The following is a 21211-nucleotide window of genomic DNA, read 5'->3' on the forward strand; positions in this document are numbered from 1 at the left end:
TTGGGGTCTTTGGGACCCCTTCTTCCTCATCTTCATCTTTGTTGCAGCACGTACAGTCCTTGGAGCTCTCCAAAGTTCTGGGCTTGAAGGTCACTGTGTCTGTGTGATATCTTCTGGTCCAGGCTTTTCTAGAATTCTGCCTTGAAAAGAAGACTAAACACATTTACAGAAATTAGAGGCATTGATATGGAATGGGATAATAAGGTTGGGTATGTGTAAACATTATGCTACAGGGTAAGGGATACAATACAGCTACACGAAAATCTACATTTACTACACAACTACTTCTAAAATCTACAAAAGTTAAAAAAAATGCAAAAAGCTCTGAGGCATCATCTGGAATGACTGCATTCCCCATGTATTCTTGGCAATCCTGTGTTCTTTAAGCACTTGCTCTTCCCAGTGTAACATCATCCATTATTTCCCTAACAATGCCTCAGCTTTCAATGTCTAGTTTGTATAAGATAATGAGCTTTTGAGTTCAAAGAATGCATGGAAACTTTGTGATTTGTTGGCTGAGATGTATATATGGAATAGTATGAGCACCTTCAGAGCTGCTGTATAGTACTGTATTGCAGAATAAATAGTGATGAAGAATCTGAATTGCTTTTTTTTCCTCCTCTGAATTTGACACAGACCAAAGCAAAAAATACTTTTTCCTGTTTATCAAGTTCTTGTGAAGGATACAACAAATCATTCTCATTTATAATAAAAATTAAAACTTTTCCTCTGATGTGCTTAAAATGCATCAATTGGAAGAAAACATTATGGGATGAAATCAAAATGGCTTTCAAAAATTGAAATTTAAAAAATGAAATGAGTGTATATTTTCAGAGGTTTTTAATGAAAATCAAAACTTGTTTTTCTGGTATACTTGGATTTCAGATTAGCTCATAGGAGTCCACATTCATTGCTGGGGAAAAAAGGCCTAGGAAAAGTAATAAAAAAGTAAAATATGGTGGTGGGTTTTTTTTTTGGTAGTGCTGCACATTAACAGCTCTCAGAGGGAGGAGGAGCAGGGACTGAGGGGTCTTTGTCACCATCACACATGCACCCCCTGCCCCCAGCCCCTGTTAGATGTGCCCAGGTTTCTTTGTACAGCTGCCTGATGACTGTGAAAGCCTTCCTCCTTCAGGCTCTGGCTGTGCTCACCTCTGCTCAGCTAAGAGTCTTGATATCTATCCCTTGTAGTGACATTTCCAATTCAGAACTAGTGCCTTCCTTCCTGCAAGAAGGCTATGGAACATTTAAAGAACCTTAGCTTGGCTTCTTACCAACAGCATATTTGGAGCATTCTAGTGTTTTCTTGCTCAACTTTTAAAAGCAGATCACAGTGACAAATTACCAGCCTGTAAAGTGGAACTGCCCATTAATCTGCAATTAAGAAAAAAAATCATTAAAAGGGTAAGATTTTGTGGATATTTTTGTTTGCGCAACACCGATGATGTAAATTATGCACTGGGTAGTTACTTTATACTTGTTCTTATAATGAATACAACATTTTTCTCCAACCTCTTCAATTTGTGATGCTTGCACTTTGCCTTAATTTTCATGTTTACTTCCCCCCCCCAAAAAATGGTCTGTTCCCTTGTTCACCTGCTAGGTAGTAGAGCAATGACTCTATCTGCAGCTTTTGGAGTGTTTTTTTGGCATCTGTTGTAAATATTAACATGCAAGCTATTCCTAAATCCCATATTAAGATAGAGCTGAAAGAAAGATGTATAAAAAGTTTCTTTAATATGAGACTGAGACGTGGATATTACCTAAAAAATGAAACCTCAGATGTATAAATTGAAAGCAGAGTAGTAACTTCATACAACTAATTAAAGCAAGGACAGAATACAACTTGTAATAAAATCAAAAATGTAATTATCTTTCTGTGTTACATGTACTTTACTCAGCATAATTCTCACGTATGCAAGTACAGCTTCAAAGGACATGTTCCCCATAAAAATACATGATTAGGTTGACCTTGGCCAGCTGCCAAGTACCCACCCAGCCACTCTCTTTTCCTTGTAAACAGGACATGGGGAGATGATAGGATGAAAAAGCTTATATGTTGAGATAAGGACAGGGAAATCACCAAATGCCATCAGAGGCAAGAGAGTCTTGACTGAGGAAAAATTACTATAATTTATTGCTAGTTAAAATAGAGTTGGATAGTGAGAAAAAAAGACAAAAACTAAACTTCCTTCCCCACAAGCCTCCACCCCTTTTTCCCAGGTTCAGCTTTACTCCTTCCCTCTTGACATGGCCATCTCCCCCACCCACAAAGCTGTGCAGGGAGATGGGGAATGGGGGCAGGAGTCAGTCCATAGCACTTCTCTTCTGTTCCTTCCTCCTCACACTTTTCCCTTGCTCCAGTGTGAGGCCTTCCCATGGGCTACGGCTCCCATCAGGAGAACCTGCTCCAGCATGAGCTGTCCAGAGGCTGCTGTTCCTTTAGGGAATATCCAGCTACTCTTTTGTGGGGTCTCCTGGGCTGCAGTATGGACATCTGGACATCTGCTCTGGCATGCTCTTTTCCACTGGCTCCTGGGAGACACTTGTTCTGCTATGGTCTCTTCCATGGGCTGCAGGAGAATCTCTGATTCCAGCACTGGGAGCAGCTCCTCTCCCTCCTCCTTCTCTGACCTTGGTGTGCACAGAGCTGTTTCGCACACTTACTTGTTTTTAACTTGGTCCTCTTTCCTGGAGTGAGTTTTGCCTCTTCTTAAATACATTTTCCCAGAGGTGCCACATCTGTGTCTGCAGGGCTCAGCTGTGTCCTGCATTGGAGCCAGTGGTTGGAACAGCAGGAATCAGCTGTAGCTGGCCTGGGGCAGCCCCAGCTGCTTCTCACAGCAGCCACCTCTGCAGCCCCCACTGCCAGTGCCAGGGCACCTCACTTGTACAGCCTCCCTTCCATAAGGGCAATATCCTGCTTTTTCTGGGCCTCGATGTTTCAAATCTCCCTCAAGGAAGGGACAAGCAAGTACAGTCTGTGCTACTTGATTCTCACCAACTACATTATTTTAATGTGAGTTTCAACTGGAAGAACACACTAAAATTAACATTTGATGTCTTATTCTTTGATATCTGGCATTTTTCACAGGTAGACTGTAATAAAGAAGTCAGTTATTGCTATTAGATATATTTTAGAAGAATTCTTTTTTTGATGCATATCTCCACTCAGATTATTAAATTTAAATCACTGCTGCTATCAGTTTGAATACTAATGATACATTCTGCCAGATGGAAGCCTTTAATAAATTTCACTTTTCTCTAACAGTTAGCTGCAAATCTTAAATAAGAGAATTTTTGGGTTATGCCATCCTTAATGCCGTCTGTCCACATTGATTTCAATGTCATCAGTACCTGGGAGGCAGGCACTCTTTAATTAAATGCCATCCTTACCCATTTATTGAGATGCAAGAGAGTATCACAGTCAAGGTTTTTCTTTTGGTGGTTTCTGAACTGCCAGCCACTTTTCTGCTATACTTGTGTTGTGTACCTGAGACCATCCTTCACTCTTTCAGTTGATGTATATATTCCTTATGTTCAGACTTTTGAGCTTTTCTGTTGCTCTATGTGAAGCACTAAGTACTGGGGCTTGCAAAAGAGGAGGGGGAAAGGGGCAGGGAGCTGTCCACTTACTGAGTAGAAGGATTTCCTCCAGAAATAGTAGAAATATTTTTTGCTGATCTTAGATGATTAGTGCACTTTGGAGGGCACTGGAATCCTTCACAGCATGGGGCAGCTGTTACAACCCAGGACCTCAGGTGTAGGATGAATGAAACTTAATAAACAAGTATGTCTCTTTTATCAGCACGTTTGATGGCCTCTTTTCATCAGCTACTGATATTTTCCTCCAGAGTCATCTGCTATATTCACTTTTAGACTTCTGAATTTTTGCATGGGGGCTATACAGTAGCTAAATCTATGCTGTTGGGGGGAAATGAGCTTTATATAGCTTAACCTTTTCTCTGCTGCATTCTACCTAGCTTGGAATGGCTTCTTCGGGGGAAAAAAATATGTCTATCACTCTTAATAGTACAGGAAAAGATAAACTGGAACTCCTGGCTGTGGCGGGGAGGGGAGAATAAACACTAGATAACAAAAGAGAATGAAATCACAGCATTCAAACTTTCTGTATCTTTGGGGAAAGAGAGAACTAAAATACTTATGTGAGTCAATAGCTATTCCCAGTAGAATCCTTGGAAAATCCTACAGGTAGAGAAAATTTTTCAGTTATTGAGTTATTTTCTTACCAGTCTGTTTCACTTATTGATTAGTTTTGTCATTAAACCTTAGAGCCACATAGTTAAATCTGTTTCATCCATGCACCAGACTCTCAAAATAATTCCATTATCTAAATGATTCTCTAAAGTGTCAATTACAAGAAAGTAATTAATAATATTGTAATGCAAAGAACAGGTTTTGTTGAGCTTTGTGGTGGTGCTTTGTTCCTTGGTTTTCTGTTTTTTTCTCTTTCTGCTTCAAAGTTAGTAAAAAAATGCCCGCTGAAACATCTCCATCATGGAACAAAAGATGTCAATTTTAGAAAAGTACGTGCACCAACAAAACATTTCAAATCGTTTTAAGAAATTTTCTGACATAGTAATGGTAATTAGTATATTTCAGTTTCAACAACTGTAATTAAACCTGACCTTTAAGTTAATTATGTCTTGACATTTATGATTTTAAACTAGCTTTCCCTGTGGTGATGATGTGTTATATACAGATGCTAATAAGTAGTTTCTGTAGTGTGAGCAAGCAGATTTCAGATGTGCCTACACTGCAGTTCAGAAAACAGCATCATGCACATACCTTCAATGCATTTGTACTTTTTTATTTAATGCTGTTCCTAGATTTTGTAATGGTACCCTGACATTACTTCTTATACAAGAATCACTGACACAATTTCTAAAGGAGCCTAATGAGCAGTAATACATGTTGTTATTGTTTGCATTTGCTATTTATGTAAAACCATTAAGTCACCATGGAGATTAGAGGCAAATAAGGCCATCTCTTATAAAGGCTGCAGCATAGAAAAGACACAACTAGTCAACCATGGGAGTTGGAAACTGAGGATGTATGACAGAATAAAAAAAAAGTCTAGCTAGGTTCAAAGTTAAACTAAAAGGTGAGATTAGATAATGCTAGAAGAAACAGTGATAAGACGTGAGGAGAGCATGAAGTGATGTAAGGACAGGCATTTCTGAACATAAGAGGATTTTGCAAAAAGGCATAGCCAAGGTGTTTTTATGAAGATAGTAACAGTGACATTGAAAAGCTATATTTATGACAATAAAACCCACACTGTCACAAAGAGATCTGTCTTAAGTAAAAAAAAGATCAGTAGACTTCAGGAAAGATCTTGACCATTTTGAAAGTTCAAGGGGACCTTGTTTTTTATTTGGAAGGGGTGGGAACTTTGTCTCCAAAGATGTGTTTCATGGGTGATCAATACTAGATTTCACAGCCCTTGGGCTAATACTGGGTCTGCAGAGTTGAACTGTAAGTTTGATCAAAAACAACCTAGCTACCCTCCTTTAAGTTTAAAAGCACAGTAATTTATGTAGTTTCCTTCCTGATCCATACATTCATCTGCTTTGTATATGTCGTATGTTGACAAATCTCTGTTGCCTGCATTCAGGATGCATAACCTCAAATCCATACGGAAGTATTTTTATATTATAATTACATATTTATGAGTTTGAAGTGGGATCAAGCAAAAATTCAAAATTATTTGTGTTTATATGGAAAGATAAGTAGGCTAAATAATACAGCCTAAATAATACGTTTTCTAGTTTTGGTGGTTCTAAGTTTTCAAAATATTTCTTATTGTTATGTGTCTGATTCATACATGCTACCCAAAAACATTTCCCCAAATCCAACAACCAGTACAGTACACATATTTATGGGGAAATCAGAAATCACCCTATTACCCATGTATTTTCTTTCCTATGCTGACAATTCCTCAAAAAGTTTTCTTATGCTGTTTGCTTATTTGGATAAGTTATAGTTTATTTTCTGTTTTGTTTCTTCACAAAATGTTGACATGTTTTTGTGGTGGGTCACTTATGATGAGGAAAGGGTCAACAGAAAGTTTTACAAACTGAAAGACCTAGTCTTGCTTAGGATATCTGGACCCTGGCTGCCTGACCTGTTCATTGACTGTGCTTTCTAATTGGGCTGTCATTGTTATCCAACCAGCAGTGTAATGTTGCTAACTGCTAGTTTAGTCAGAACATGAAAATCAATCTGCCAGTAAAGGGCATAGCAAATACCATGCCTATAGAGTATTGTGTATTTGGCCTCGGCATTCAAAAGGAGCTTTTTTATTTCTGCTACTCTGGTGGAATTCTGTAGATTTATTTCCAAACTAAGTGACTTATAGCTTCTGATACTGTCTTTTGAATGTCTTTTTGCATTGCATTAAAAAGTGTTTTTTGATGTAAGACAAACTGCAGAACACATATGTTTAAGAGGTACGTGACAAAAGAATGCCATACTCCTTGAGTTGTGGTAAAAAGTTGTGCTGTGCATCCTAATGTTTTTCTCTGTAATTACAGCAGTTTTTCCTTTCTGGAATAAAGCTTTAGAGAGTGTGGGATCTACTAGAACTAATAGAATACATGAAAAAAGCAAGTGACGTTGTGCAAAAAAGTAGAGAAGAAACAGCTCATTTTTTCCTGCATAAGTTTCCTCCTAGCTATGCTGGTTTTGGCATTTTGGAAAAATAAAACAATTGATCTGATCTGAAAACTGCATGAAAAGCAAGAATACTTTCATCAAAGTGAAACTGAAAAAAAAAATAAACCCTTGACTTTCCTATACTTAAGTTTGTCAGATCTAAAAGAAATGAGGCAAAGATGTACTTGGATTGGAACTTGATTATAGAAATTACTTGGAACTTAGCCTGAAAATGGTGCTAAGCCATCCATCCCCATTGTTTTGTTTATCATACTGCTTTCTTTTCCTTTGCATCTTAAGCCCTATGAAAACGTGAAAGGTGTTTGCTCTTTCTTTTTCTTTTCTGTTCTTCAGGTAGTAAATAACAGAAGCTTGTTTTAATCAGTTAAAAATAATTTTATTGCAATGTTTGTACCATTCTTTTTGAGACCTTATCTCTAACATACTGATACGAATTCAAGAAGTAAAAAAGACAGAAATATTTCTATATTATTTCACCACAAATATAATGTAGAATATTAAAATTATCTCAAGAGCTAGTGATTGGGTTTTGGCACAGAGGGTAGTCAATCATATGCTTAGTGTACTGTGTACTGTATACCTCTTTTGAAAATGATCCAAAGGCCACTAAGTCAGTGAAGCTCCAATGGCTTTTTAATTGGTTTTAAATCTTTCCGCTAAACAACTGGGAAAGAAGAAACTGAGAGAGAATATGACCAAGGTCATTAGACTAAAAGGTTATAAATTGTGGATAACCAAGGAAGAGCTGTTTTCTTAAAAAAATATGAACTCCAGGGAGTATCATGTAAGACTAACAGGTGGCAGTACAAGGCAAGGAAAAGGAGACATTTCTTTATGAAGCATCTAGGTAAGATGTGGGACTCCATTGCCATGGAAAGTAAGAGATGCCAGATGTTTACAGAAGTACCAAAAGCAATTGAACAAATCCTTGTAAGGGGGCTGAGCTATTAAGCACACAGACATAATGCCAAGCTCGGGATGTCTGTGATCCATACATTGCTAGAAGCAGTGCTCTGGGGAAAAACTGCTAGGTATCTTCCCTGCTCTGCTTTTCACTGCAAGCCCACTGTTAACCACAGCCAGTAACAGGTTGCCTGACAAGGTAGACCTTTGGCATGACTCACTAGATCTGTTTGTAAGTTCTTAAGCAACTGTATGAGCATCACAACTGGTGAATCTGTTTTTCTATGGATGTTTGACGCACATTGGTTCTGGCAAATGAAAGATGTGAGCTCTGATGTTCTTCCCTGAGATTTGAACTGTAAATAGTGTGCTTATCTGTTGTTTCATAATATCTCAAAAGTATTGATCATGTTCTGCAGCTTTTTTCTCAGAAAAGTAATATCTTCAACACACCTATTTTCATGAATAATGGTAGGTATTTGTTATCTCTGAGCTTACTCCCCTTTTGGGGGAATGTAAATATAGTAAAACTTGGACAGAGGGATCTGAAATTTTGTGAGTAAAAACATACATGGAGATATATGTAGCCTTGATCATATAAGCTTTGTTTAGTTTAGAAAGGAAGCTGAAAACAAGATGTCTAACTGTTTCTCTGTAACAAGCACAATAAAATACAGGACAAGATGCAGTTTAATATAAGTACTGTACACTCACACTCTTACAAACCAAACAATTAGACATGGTCCACACCCTACAAATCTTGCCATCTAATTAGGATGGTTTCAGTACAAACAATTAGAAGCCTGACAGTGGGAGCAAGAAGGGTTACAAGAGCTTTATGAATGTGAAAAAAAATAGCTGGTATGAAGTATGCTAAAATGACAGATGATGTGAAATTTCCTTCCAGCAGTGCACTGTGAGGAGGATTAGCTGCTGATAAGAACTAGGTAGCTGGGATTTTCATTATTCGTAGGACTTCTTTATGATGAGATATTGCTCTGAATACTGTGCCCTATATTCTGAGGTTCATCTTTCTTTCATAGGAAAATTCCTGTGAAATCTTGGGTTCAGTCAGTTGTACAAAGGGGGCATCTTTTCCTTCATATGTATCAGGCTTACCAGGCATTTACACACAATTGTAGGGTGGCATATGGTCCTCCAGACAGAGAGGAAATGCACAGCTGCCACTAAGAGTGTGGGTCTATACCAAGGAGTAGGGGGAACATCGATGCAATGCCTAATATTTAAGAGGAGAACTGTGGAACCTGTACTTTCAGAAATAGTAGAGTAGATTTCAAAGATACGTATAATGTGTGCTCTGTAGTTTGACACATTAACAGTGGTTTGACATCACTAGAATTCTTGCAAGTGACCAAAAGCAATAAAGAATTGCACCACAAATGCTTAGACATACTAAAGACATTTATCTGAACTCAAATTTTATAGCAAGTTTCCTTCTGAGGGAGAAAAAAAGGATATTAATACTTCAGCTAAGTTTGTATTAGACTAATACCAATTTGTCATTTTATCTTTATTTGATGATTTATTTATGAGGATTATTTCATTTCAAGACCTATACTATTTTCTGAGTGCTTACCATTTTAAATACTTCTATACCTTGTGCTGTTAAGCCTTTGAACATACAGACAATATACTTCTCTTACATCTAGATTTCTTACGTTATAGCAGAAAGCAAACATTTTTAATTTATCAAAGAATGTCTTTCATTTCTTGCCTGCATTTTGTTTCCTTTATAAATAATTTTTATGTACAGTTTTAGAAATATAAACAAATCCTCCATGACATTCTTTCTGATCATTAGTGTTACAGTCTCTCAGATCAAAAGTTTTGCTGAGTTTCTTTGTGAACATAAAAAGTCCTAATCCACACACTCAAGAAACTTGCATTAGAAATCTTTTCCTTCTCTTGTTTCTGGTCTCAATAAATATGAAAGATAAGTATGATGAATAATATAGGTCTCTTCAGATATCCCTTAAGTTTAATGGATATTAATTAGTCAGTTTAAAAGAGGCTGAACCACGCTATATGTAACTAGAAACAAATGTTGATGGATTTTTCCTAAAATTCTGAAAATTCTAATGTTTATTTTGATATTATAAGTGTTACTTATGCCATGTAAAATTATTTTTTCAGCAAAATGCAATACGGTTATTGTAATGATAATAGATAACAAAACAAGTGGGGTTCTTCGGGGAACTGACTCATTATTCTGCTTGCAGGTTGCTCACATTTCCAAGATTAAAAACAGAAGAAAACTTATTACAATGAAAGCAAATGGCTACAAAAGAGATCTCCATTAATAGGTAGATAATGAATAAATATGATTTTATGGAAAGTGTGGAAAGAACGAGAATACCTGTTCTTTCTCTTCATCCTACATTTTGTGTATTCAGAATGAACTATCCCCCAACTTCACAGCATAGGGAGCATTGTGAAATTGCTATCATGTCCTTATTATCTCCGCCATTTTCTCAAAGCTAATTCAAAATTTCCCTTCATTTCTTCCTGCTTGTATTCCTACTGTCCCTGGCCTGTCAAACCTCAAAATTTCATGTTTCTCCCATCTATCAGTATTTCAGAGAATTCACTGTGTCTTTCACCCTGTGAACTCTGAAATTTTCCCCTTTTATCAACAAACAGGCCTCATTTTTATTTTATTTCATGACTGTAGTGTCAAATTTAAGTAACTTAAGTCTTGTGCTCTCTCACGCAGACTGCACTGGCCATCTTTTATGAGCAGGTAAGAGACCACTTTACTACTTCTGTGTTAAAAGGAGTCACTAAATAAGCATGCAGATTGCATCGTGGTTACATCCTTGTGCCTTTACATGACCTGATGCATTTACTCTGTGATTCAGTGAGTATGTCACAATTTTGGGGGGATTCATGCCCAAGGATGTAGAAAAAATTGATGCCTGGAACCTACCTTTAGGTTGATTCTTTTTACTCTAATGTGACAGTCATCACAATCATGAACCTAATTAATGTTTGGGGCAGAGCAAAAGCTCAACCAAAGACTTTTTGAAGTCAGCAGTACAGCAGTACAGATCTCCACTCTGTTCCTAGACTGCAGGTATGAATTATGTGTCTAAGCATTTAAACTCCTTCTAAGTGTCTTCCAGAGGCCAATTTATACCAAGCCTGAGAAGGTATTTCCAGAGGGTGCTTTATTCTTTACGGGAGATTTTATGATTGGTGTCTGTCTTCCGCTGTTGATGGTGGAGGGATCTTTGATTGGACATCTGCACTGTTGAATAATATGAATTCTGCTTGACATTTACAGTATATTGCAGATGAGGCTGAGCCCCTTTAGCCTTTGAAATGATTCTTAATAATGTTAAGCACAGAGGGATATGTTTTCAAAGACATTTAGACGCTTAGAGGTATCTAATGGGATTTTCATGCTCACTAAAGCAGACTGGACATCTAACTTCAGTTGATTTACCTGAGGTAGGTAATTATTCTGTTTGCTTATATGTTTTTTTTTTTCATAATGCCCCTCAACCCCTTTTTATAATTTTGATCACAAGTGTTATTTCATTTCCAAAGAATGTGCCCTATTTGTATCTATTTTACTAGACTATATCCAGGTAAAATGTGTTAAATCTCCATCTTTATATTATGAACAAAAGAGTTTTCATTAAGCTCTTGTACAAGATCATCAATTTTGCAGTGTAGTCTGGTGGACTGTCATGTGGAATCATCACTTTTCCAGAGAGCTGCTGGTACTTTTACACTTCAGCTACCATACTGTGATTTTTTTCTGTTGAGTCAACTGAAAATATATATATGAAAAATGTCATGCTCTTTGAATCAGGAGAGTAATTTTCCATGCAGTATAGTATAGTGTTTTAAATATGGTGGACACCAAAATATTATGCTTTAAAGGACTGGTGGTATAAAGCAATATCATTTATTCTTTGTTGCTATTCCCATGGCAATAAGAATCCATTCAGAAACACTTTCTGAACAAAACTTCTGCTACTGCTAATGATGACCACACAGACAGGAAACATCCAGTCTTACTCCTCATTTACCTTAAATAGTTTCTTTAACCATATCAACATTTATTTAAAATAATGACTACCTGATTTATTCCAGTGTTCCAGTTTTCACTTTGCTCTCATTCCGCCAGTCTGGAGTGACAAGAATTTTCTACTTGTCTTAACTTTCTTTGGACAATAGATTTTATTTTTATAAAATGTTATTTTTAAATGGGTGTGTTTTTAAAGGACTATTTGTGAATAAAACACATATACTTGATAGAATTTGAAATAATTTTTTGTCAAATCCTAGATAGACATACCTGTGCTCTGGAAGTTACTACACATTTGGAATCTCGGTTCCTTTTCTGTGTCATTTTGTCTACCTTGTTTCCCACTTGTAAGGAATAGAGTGATTCATAGTCAATTAAGTAGTGGCAACACATATAAAAAAATAAGAACTGCTTAGATTGATTTATGCTGAAAGTCACTGTAAGTGCAGTGTGCTATTCCTTAGCACATCCTTCAGAACCTGCCTCCCTTCATTCTGCAGCTGTAACACAGGTCAAATGGTTACTTGTTCCTGCACTCTGGGCTTCTCACACCCACCTTGGTCAGAGGTTTTGCAGCAGTGAGAGTTACAGCCTCTGGAACTACCTGGCAATATGGTTGGATGCCAGGGCAAGATGCATGGTGAAGAAAAAAAGTCTATGAAGATATGATGATTCTGTAATTGCACACTCAGTTTGCTGCTAGGAAATTATCTGCTCTGGTAGGATCACCTAGGAACTGTGTACATTGAATACACACTATTAAAGCCTGTGTCTGACTCCATTAGCACAAGACAGAGAAACCCAAATCAGTTCTAAAGGCATTTTCAAGCAGCTGCTGCCACAAAAAATACAATATTGGCACAGCTTTTCACATGTGTAAAGAATATGAAGCATTATTTTAAACTTCCATCCCAATTGCACCTTATAGACAAAATGCTAACTTGAGTAATTTTTAAAGCCAGTTATGTAACAGGGATTCCATAAAATAGCTCTGAAATACTTAAAATGGATGTTAAAAAATTAGAAATCCTGACATGACAGCTGCAGTAATAATATCTAGGTTAGGTTTTGCTAGACTTTCCTCTGTCCTATAAGCTCAAAAATACCAGTCTTATTTTTTAAATATCTTTTCATAACCTAGGAACAACATTTATTACATGCCTTTAACATTCAGTAGCTATATACTAAAACCATATGCCCTCGAGTACATATTTTGTATGTATAATATAATGGAATGATTTCCTACTGAGTTAAGCAGCATTTATTTTTCTTTGTCTTACCTGAACTATGATGGACCACAGGCTATCTGAATGCTGCTGTGGTAAATTAAACCTGACCTTTTCTAATGGGAATTCCAATCAGTAGGAAACTGTGAAAAATAATCTGTACTGGTGCTTTTCCTGTAGACTTGAAGTTTTGTGCCCTTCAGCAGATCTCTAAGGATATTTTCCACCATAGTATACTGGTGTGACTAAGGAGGATTTGGGGACAGTCCAGGTTCTCTCATTGTCGTGTTTTGTCTTAATGTCAGACACTGGCACCTTTCTGGAATTGATTTTATTTCTTCATGTAGTGAGATCTACCTGTAATCTTTCACTAACGTGTGTAGGACTTCTGCAGATACCCATTAACATTCACTCTGTGTTAAAAATAATTGGTCTTCCTTATAATGGATGTTGTTGAGAGCAGTATTCACTAACAAGTCCCATATATGGCTTGTTTAATTATATATGAGTGAAAGAGTTACAAGCTCTAATTTGAAAGTCAGTCATAGAGATAACATGAACTTTACACCTGTCATGAAACACTAGAATTCAAGACCCAGTTGTGAAGTAAACATTTACTTCCTTTATCTGTTGTTATGGAAAATTATTTCTTTGAAATGTAGCAATCAGATTCTGATAGCCTGTGTATTGGCAATGCTAAGAGAAAGATTGCAGCTACATACTGGAAGCTGCTGTTCTATGTACTTCCCCAATTAAAAACCTCTACAAAGATGTTTAGAACACACTGGCATTCAGAAATGCTAAGTTAAGGCTGTTATATAGTTGAACTGTTCCATATGTACTTCATATGAATAGGCTGACACCTGAAAATTGTAAACTGGGTGCTCGATTGCCAGGCTGGTTTCTTGACAATAAAATGTTTGGCTGAATGTCAGTACAGGAGCCTAATGTCTGGATTATACAACTCAATAAGGCCCTAATGACCCTAACGGTATATCCAGATAAAATGATATTGTCTCAATCTGAGGATCACTGTCACATAATGACCATCCTCAGGTATAATGACTCTGACTTTGGTTTTAATTGATAAAGTGAATTGTCAATCATTAGAGTAGTTGTGATAGGCACAATTCTTTTAATCAATCTGAAAATGGACTTGGCTTTTTCCTGTTGGTGTGTCTGTGTGTAGAATTTAATAACAATTCATCATTAATTTCATAGCTTGAGAATTAAATTCATAGCTTGAATTTGACAATGGATTTGCTTTGTTCCCATTGGAACACTTCAGAGACTTGGCTCAGTGCAAGCAGGAGCAAGTCCAAACTCCTTTGATGCAGAAATAGCAGTGCTACAGCTACTGCAGGGAGATTAAGATGAGAAGAGGAAAACATGAAAAATCCAGTTAATTGATCTTTTCCAAACATGATCAGTGAAATCATGCACTCTGTTGAAGGCAAGAGTAGCTTAAGATTAACTTCAGACAAGAAGACATTTTATTCATGTCATCAGTTCATGTGGAAGGTAAAGAAAGCAAGACTGTTACATATTGTTTCTGAGAACAAAACCACTTTTTTTTCTTATGGTGGTATCTGGAAAGACCAAACAAGAATTTGGTCTAAAATTTTTTGTACATATGGAAAGTAAGGAGAAAACCTGGACTTAGGGAACTTTATCTTCCTGATAAGAACTATAAACGGATGTATTACACTTGGAGACCTCAGTTACAGAAAGATTAAATTACTCAAAAGATATCTGTCAGAGCCAGGAATGAACACAAATCTTCTGAGTTTCAGTCCGGTGTTTCAACTGCAAGACAAGTTCTTCCCACTTTTCATCTATGCTTCCTTTATGGTTGTAAGTGTGATTTGCAGCGTAATGAAGTATTTGTGACAGGTTTTAACAATACCAGGACTGCCAATTTAGTTGGAGTTCATGCTGGAACACAGATGTATAAACATGCAAGTAGCAGATCAAAAGGAAAGCATGGGGGCACAAAAGCATTCTTGCAAATGTCTTGTGAGAGAACTTAGCTCAAAGAAATTCTCATGCTTCTGTATCAGGACCAAACTATCCTAGTTACATGAACAAATAGCACGATATGACTTCAGTTTGAAACAGCATTTGGACAAAATGATGTAGCCAAAGATTTACCTAGCTTCCCAAATTAGTTTGAGGGAATGAATGTTTTCTGGCATTTTCCTTTTGTTTCAACTTATTGCTCATGCTTGCGATATATTTGTGTAAATTAGAAAACACTGTAAATTATACAGTCCTTTGTCAGATCATTATTTGACTTATTTCTGTGGAAAACTGTTGAAAAAAGTGGCACAAATAGAAAAAAAAGATTGAATTTAATCTTATCAGAGAAGATGACTTTTTTTTCAATGAAAGTGTACATTTTCTCCATGGGAAGGTGGTAAGGTTAGGAGACTTGGCAGGGAGCCAGAAGTCCCGTCCCCCCCCAAACCTCAGGGAGAAGAGGGAGAAAAACAACCAAGAAAAACCGAAACGAGAGAGACAGCTAAAGCAATATATATATAAATAGAATTACACTTATGTTACAGTTATACACAATTGAAATATATATACAATTTCACAAGGGAAAGGGAAGGGGGAAGGGAAAAGGAACAAAACCAGAATAGAATATATATATATCCCAATTAGTAGCCCAATATCTGGCAACTAAAATAGTTAGCAAAGAAATATCTCACTACTCTCCTTGGGACAACCGAGAATCACTCTGGAACGATCGCCGGCAACCTCCGTCTCCCAGGGTCGACAAGACCTTACCAGGCCTCACTCCTCAACACAACAGACTCAACAGCAGGGAACCTGCACCTGCAAGCCGCCGGAAGGAAGGAGGGGCAAAGGCCTCTCCTCCTTTCTTCTTATAGCCCAGCTTACATAAAAATCGTAGGGAATACTGGGTAAATCTGGGCCCTTCCTTGGTTACAAACTGGTCACCAAGGAAGGCCTAGACCAAACTACCACAGAAGGAAAATTAAGTTCCTGAAAGTGAAATTATTTTTGTTTCTGCAGAAATTGTAAAATCATTTTATATTTGTGTGTTACGTTCTGAGAAACTTTGGGGCTTATTCATTCTAATGCATGATTTACTTCAATTTATGATTCAGAGTAATGTTCAATGATTACTTTCATGGAAACCAATTCAGAAGGGCCATTCTTGTAGTAGAGACAGTGACATTTCTATCCTTGTAAAATTAAAGAATGAAGATAAACACTGTTTCTAGGGAAATATTATCTTTTCTATTGTATAATGTACTGTAATTAAAAAACTTAAATACTTGCAACTACATATTCCTCAATGAATGAATTAACTATGAAAGAAAGTCTGGGTTTTTTTCACTGAAAAAAACCTTATCGACAAGCTTGAGCTGTAATTCTGCAAACTTTTCTCTGCTTGAGTAATCCTATGAAGCTCAATGGGGCTACACAAATGCATAATCACATAATTGAAAACATAGTTTTAAGTATAGTTGAGCATTTAGTACACAAAGAAAACAGACTGTCAGATAAAATAAGAAAGTAAACCCTTTGTTTCAAATCCACAGTGGATTTTTCATAAAGGCATACTTGGAAAATTTCTGTTGTTATCTCTATGCCTTTCACAAGATGTGTACCTGTTACTGTCCTCCAGACAGAAGATGTAAGTGAAAACCACAAAGTTATATGAGGATGTAGGGCTGTGTTTTCTTAGTCATGCTTTAGCCAACTTCAGTGCTTAAGATTTGGAAAACAGAGTCCATTTCACTTAACAGATTATGGTACTGCCAAGGCAAATAACTTCATATACTTTCTGACAATGTAACTTTAATCTATTTTAGGTAGTAAGATTATTGTAACTGTAATGATTTGGGACTGTAAGTGATGCAATATTTACAGGTAGAGATGGTATCTTTTTTTAAAAAAAATCTCATATAATTGGAAAGATGCTAAAACTTTCTGACAAGATCACAGAATCAGATTTTGTAATTTAAACCTGAAGAAGAGTTAATGTGTTCAGGGCTGCTTGAAAAGATTGGAAGACTAACCTTTTCACGCAGCCTATTTTAACTTGGATCTGTGGATATCATCTCAGAAATCAGATAGGTGTGTGTCCTACCTATTCAACCCTTGATTTCTCTGTTTGCATCCATTTTTTTTTTTCATGGCTAGGCTTCGCCAACGAAGATTTGGGAAGGGTTCTACCCACGTTTGTTGCATGTTGCATCCATTACTAGCATGGATATTAACTACATGGCAGTATTTCTTAGTATTAGAAAGAGAACAGAAAGAGACTTCCAATTGATTTCACATTTGTAGGTGTAATTGCTCTGGGTAAACAGCTTTCAGTAAATGCTATCCTAGACTAGCTGGCAAAGGTAAGAGTGAAGAGCTCTGTAAACCTATAGGATTCCTTTTGTTTTAATGCCCTCACTTTTATTGGTTTCTGAAATGGCTTTTCCTAGTTGTGCTGTAATTTTTCTTTTTGTATTATATATTATTATTATATATTATATATGTATTATTTAGTAGTAATATATACTACTAAGTACAAAATGAATGATTGTGACTTATTTTCTAAAGAAGACAGTACTGAGTTTTGTGGGTCTTAGTATAGGAAGATTTTACTGTCCTTTCCATGAAATTTTAATAAATCAATGAGGAGATAAAAGTAATGGGATTTACTCATAACTTGCAAATTTCTGTCTGACAGTTCCATGCTTGAATAAATGTTAATGATTTTTATTTGATTAATTCTTGAAGAGGACTCCTAATTTGCATCAAGGAAGGAAGAATGTACACATACCAGTAATTTGATGGAGGCAGGTAAATGCTAATTGTTTACCTGTGTTGTCCCTAGAAATTAATGCTTTTAAAGAATTATTCTGATCATCTAACTAAATTAAAAAAAGAAATGAAATTTAGGAAAACTAGCACACTCACTGATAAATTGTCAAGCAAGGTCTATCCAGTTTCTCCCAGGATCATAGTGAATTTCACAGTTAATTTCTCTGTTTTCACTATAGTTGTGGAGAAAATTAATTGATTAAAAAAGAGGAATCAAAAATTCTCATTAAAATGGAAAGATTTCATAGAGAAAAAAGGCTGTTTTGTATGTATCAGTTCTGTATGTAGTTCTGTTGTCCATGTGCTCTAATTCTTTAAGCTCATCTTTTTATTGGCATTGATTAAACCTGTGGTAAAGCAGTAACTCTGAGTGCTAAGTATATATAGCAGAAAATAATAATAAAGGGGCAGAGAGTATTCTAAGGGATATTATATTGAATCAGTATTTATTCTAAATAGTGTCTCTTGAACTTTCTCAAAGAAAAATTCTTTAAGTGGTAGAGAGTAGGCTAAGGATATATATCCTTTTCAGGTTTTTTTGTCAAGGTGTTGACAGCCTCCCACTACCTAAAGGGGTCCTACAAGAAAGCTGGAGAGGGACTTTTTACACAGGCATAGGACAGGAGGTGATGGGTTTAAACTGAAAGAAGGCATGTTTGGATTAGATATAAAGAAAAGATTCTTCACTGTGAGAGTAGTGAGGCACTGGAACAGGTTGTCCAGACAAGCTGTGGATGCCCCATCCCTCGAGTTGTTCAGGGACAGATTGGATGAGGCCTTGAAAAACCTGGTCTAGTGGAAGGTGTCCCTGCTCATGGCAGGGGGGTTGTAACTACATAACCTACAAGATCCTTTCCAACCCAAACCATTCTATGATTCTTCACAGGCAAAAAAATAACTGGAAAGAACAATTTTTTTTAATGTAAAGGGTAATGACATCAGTACCCACCAAGACATTCAATAGCTCACAAATTACTGACTCTAGATCATAAACTGCATTACTCTAGCAGCTGTATTGTTCTTTAATGAAACCAGCCACTTTAACAGCAGAAAATGTAAAGTCAAGTAAATGATGACTGAAATGTCTGCTAGCATTTTCTTTAAACTGTGATTTCAGTTTTAATTTTTTAAGACTTATTATATGGAAGATTAAAGCACATTTTTCAGTGTATCATTTAAATCAGTCATGAATAAGTTGATACCAGTGGGCTATGTGTTTGAATATTTCATCACAAAGTGATGGAGCATCTTATCTTCCTTGTTAGAGTGCTTTTACTCACCAGTCCATTCTGCTCTCTTATTTGATGTGACCTGAATAAAGAATGACCAAAAAGTTCAGCAAGGACAGAATAAAAAAGCCATATCAATAGAGGAAAAAATATTCTTAAAGTCCTGATGATATTATTGCCTTAATTCAGTCAGGGCTATGGAAATAATTTTCTGAGTTATTCAAAGCCATGTAATTATGTTTGACTTGCACAAATATAATTTAGTAAAGCAAAGTAAATATTTCTTCTTGTAAACAGAAACTAAATATAGTTAAAATTGATTTTTTTTCCTGTAAATTATGGACCTGACTCTTCAACTCAAAATATTTTTTGGGACTCCAGTCTCTTGTCAAATTAGGGAAGAAACTAAAAATTGAAAGAGAAGTCAGTGTTTCTAGAAGCACTTTCCTTTCTTCATGATTCTCTTGAGATCAGAAACTGGAAAACCTTAAAGACATTCAGAAATGTAAGGTTTTTTCTCTAAGTACTGTAAATCAGCTAGAACACTGTTTTATCTATAGGGCATTAGAATCAGTACAACAGTGTTCCTCCCTGACTTACTACTCATCATGGCTGGGCTTCACCAACGAAGATTTGGGAAGGCACTACCCACGTTTGTTACAAGCCCACTGGTGGCTAAAGAGGCCAATACGAGATAGGCACGTCTGGTTGCAAAAGGCACAGCAGAAAGACTCCTTAGGTGGTATATTCTGCAAGACACGATTCTTTCTGCATTGTTTTTTCTCCTCGAGAGTGATCCTGCGTGCTTTTTCGAAGGAAGCAGCAGCATTATAGATGCTGCTGTGTGTCTCCAGGCCTCCCGATTGGAGGCCAGAGTAGACCAGTTATGTTGATCAACATGGCCAAGGCTGAGATGTTGTTTCAGAGAGTCCTTGTATCTTCTCTTTGGGGCTCCTCTCTTGTGGCAGCTGGTGGCAAGTTCACCATAACTCAAGATCTTGGGGAGGCGGTGGTCCTTCATCCTTGAGACGTGTCCTACCCATTGCAGCTGTGTTCTCAGCAACATGGTTCCAATGCTTGTGACTGCTGCTTGTTCTAGAACAGACATATTAGTCACATAATCTGACCAGTAGATGTTTAGAATTGTATGGAGGCAGCGTTGATGGAAACGTTCTAGGAGTTGCAGGTGGTGGCGGTAGATGACCCATGATTCAGATCCATATAAGAGAGTAGACAGCACTATGGCTCTGTAAACACTGATCTTTGTACTTTTCTTCAAGTGTTTATTTCACCAAACTCTTTTATGAAGCTTTCCAAAGGCACTGTATGTCTTTGCTAACCTGTTGTCTATCTCTCCGTCAATCTTACCATCCTAGGAGATGAGGCTACCTAGGTAATTAAACTGCTGGGCTGATTTGAGTTCTGACTGGCCAATGGTGATATGGGGATGATGGAAGACTTCCAGAGGTGCCGGTTGATAGAGAACTTCAGTCTTCTTTAAGCTGACCTCTAGTCCAAAGAGCTCAGCACCATCTGCAAAGTAGGATGTTAAACCCTGCAGAGCTGCTTCTGTGTGGGCGACAAGGGCGGCGTCATCAGCATAAAGCAGCTCCCCGGACAAGATGGTTTAAGGTCTTGGTGTGGGCCTTCAGTCACCTTAGGTTGAAAAGGCTTCCATCAGTACGGTATCGAATGTAGATACTGTCCTGATCATCGAGGTCTGCTGTGGCCCTTTGGAGCATCATGCTGAAAATGATTGTGAATAGGACTGGTGCGAGAACACAACCTTGTTTCACACCACTGGCTATTAGAAAGGGCTCAGAAAGTGCATTGCCGTATCTGACTTGGCCGTGCTGATTCTCATGGAGTGAGATGATCATTTCAAGGAACTTGGGGGAACAACCTAAGCATTCCAAATTCTGCCATAGACCTTTTCTACTCACAGTATCGAAAGCCTTGGTGAGGTCAACAAAGGTTACATAGAGACCTTTGTTCTGTTCCCTACACTTCTCTTGCAGTTGTCTGAGAACAAACACCGTGTTTGTGGTACTCCTGTTGGCTCTGAAACCACATTGGCTTTCAGGTAGAATTCCTTCTGGTATAGAGGGTATTAGTCTGTTCAAAAGTATTCTTGCCAGGATTTTGCCAACAATGGAGAGCAGAGTAATACCATGGTAATTTGAGCAGTCTGATTTAATTCCTTTCTTCTTATACAAAGTGATGATGACTGCATCACGAAGGTCTGA

Source organism: Manacus candei, unplaced genomic scaffold (genome assembly GCF_025592945.1).
Source record: "Manacus candei isolate 608988 ecotype Guabito, Panama unplaced genomic scaffold, ASM2559294v1 h1tg000028l, whole genome shotgun sequence".
Taxonomy (NCBI): domain Eukaryota; kingdom Metazoa; phylum Chordata; class Aves; order Passeriformes; family Pipridae; genus Manacus; species Manacus candei.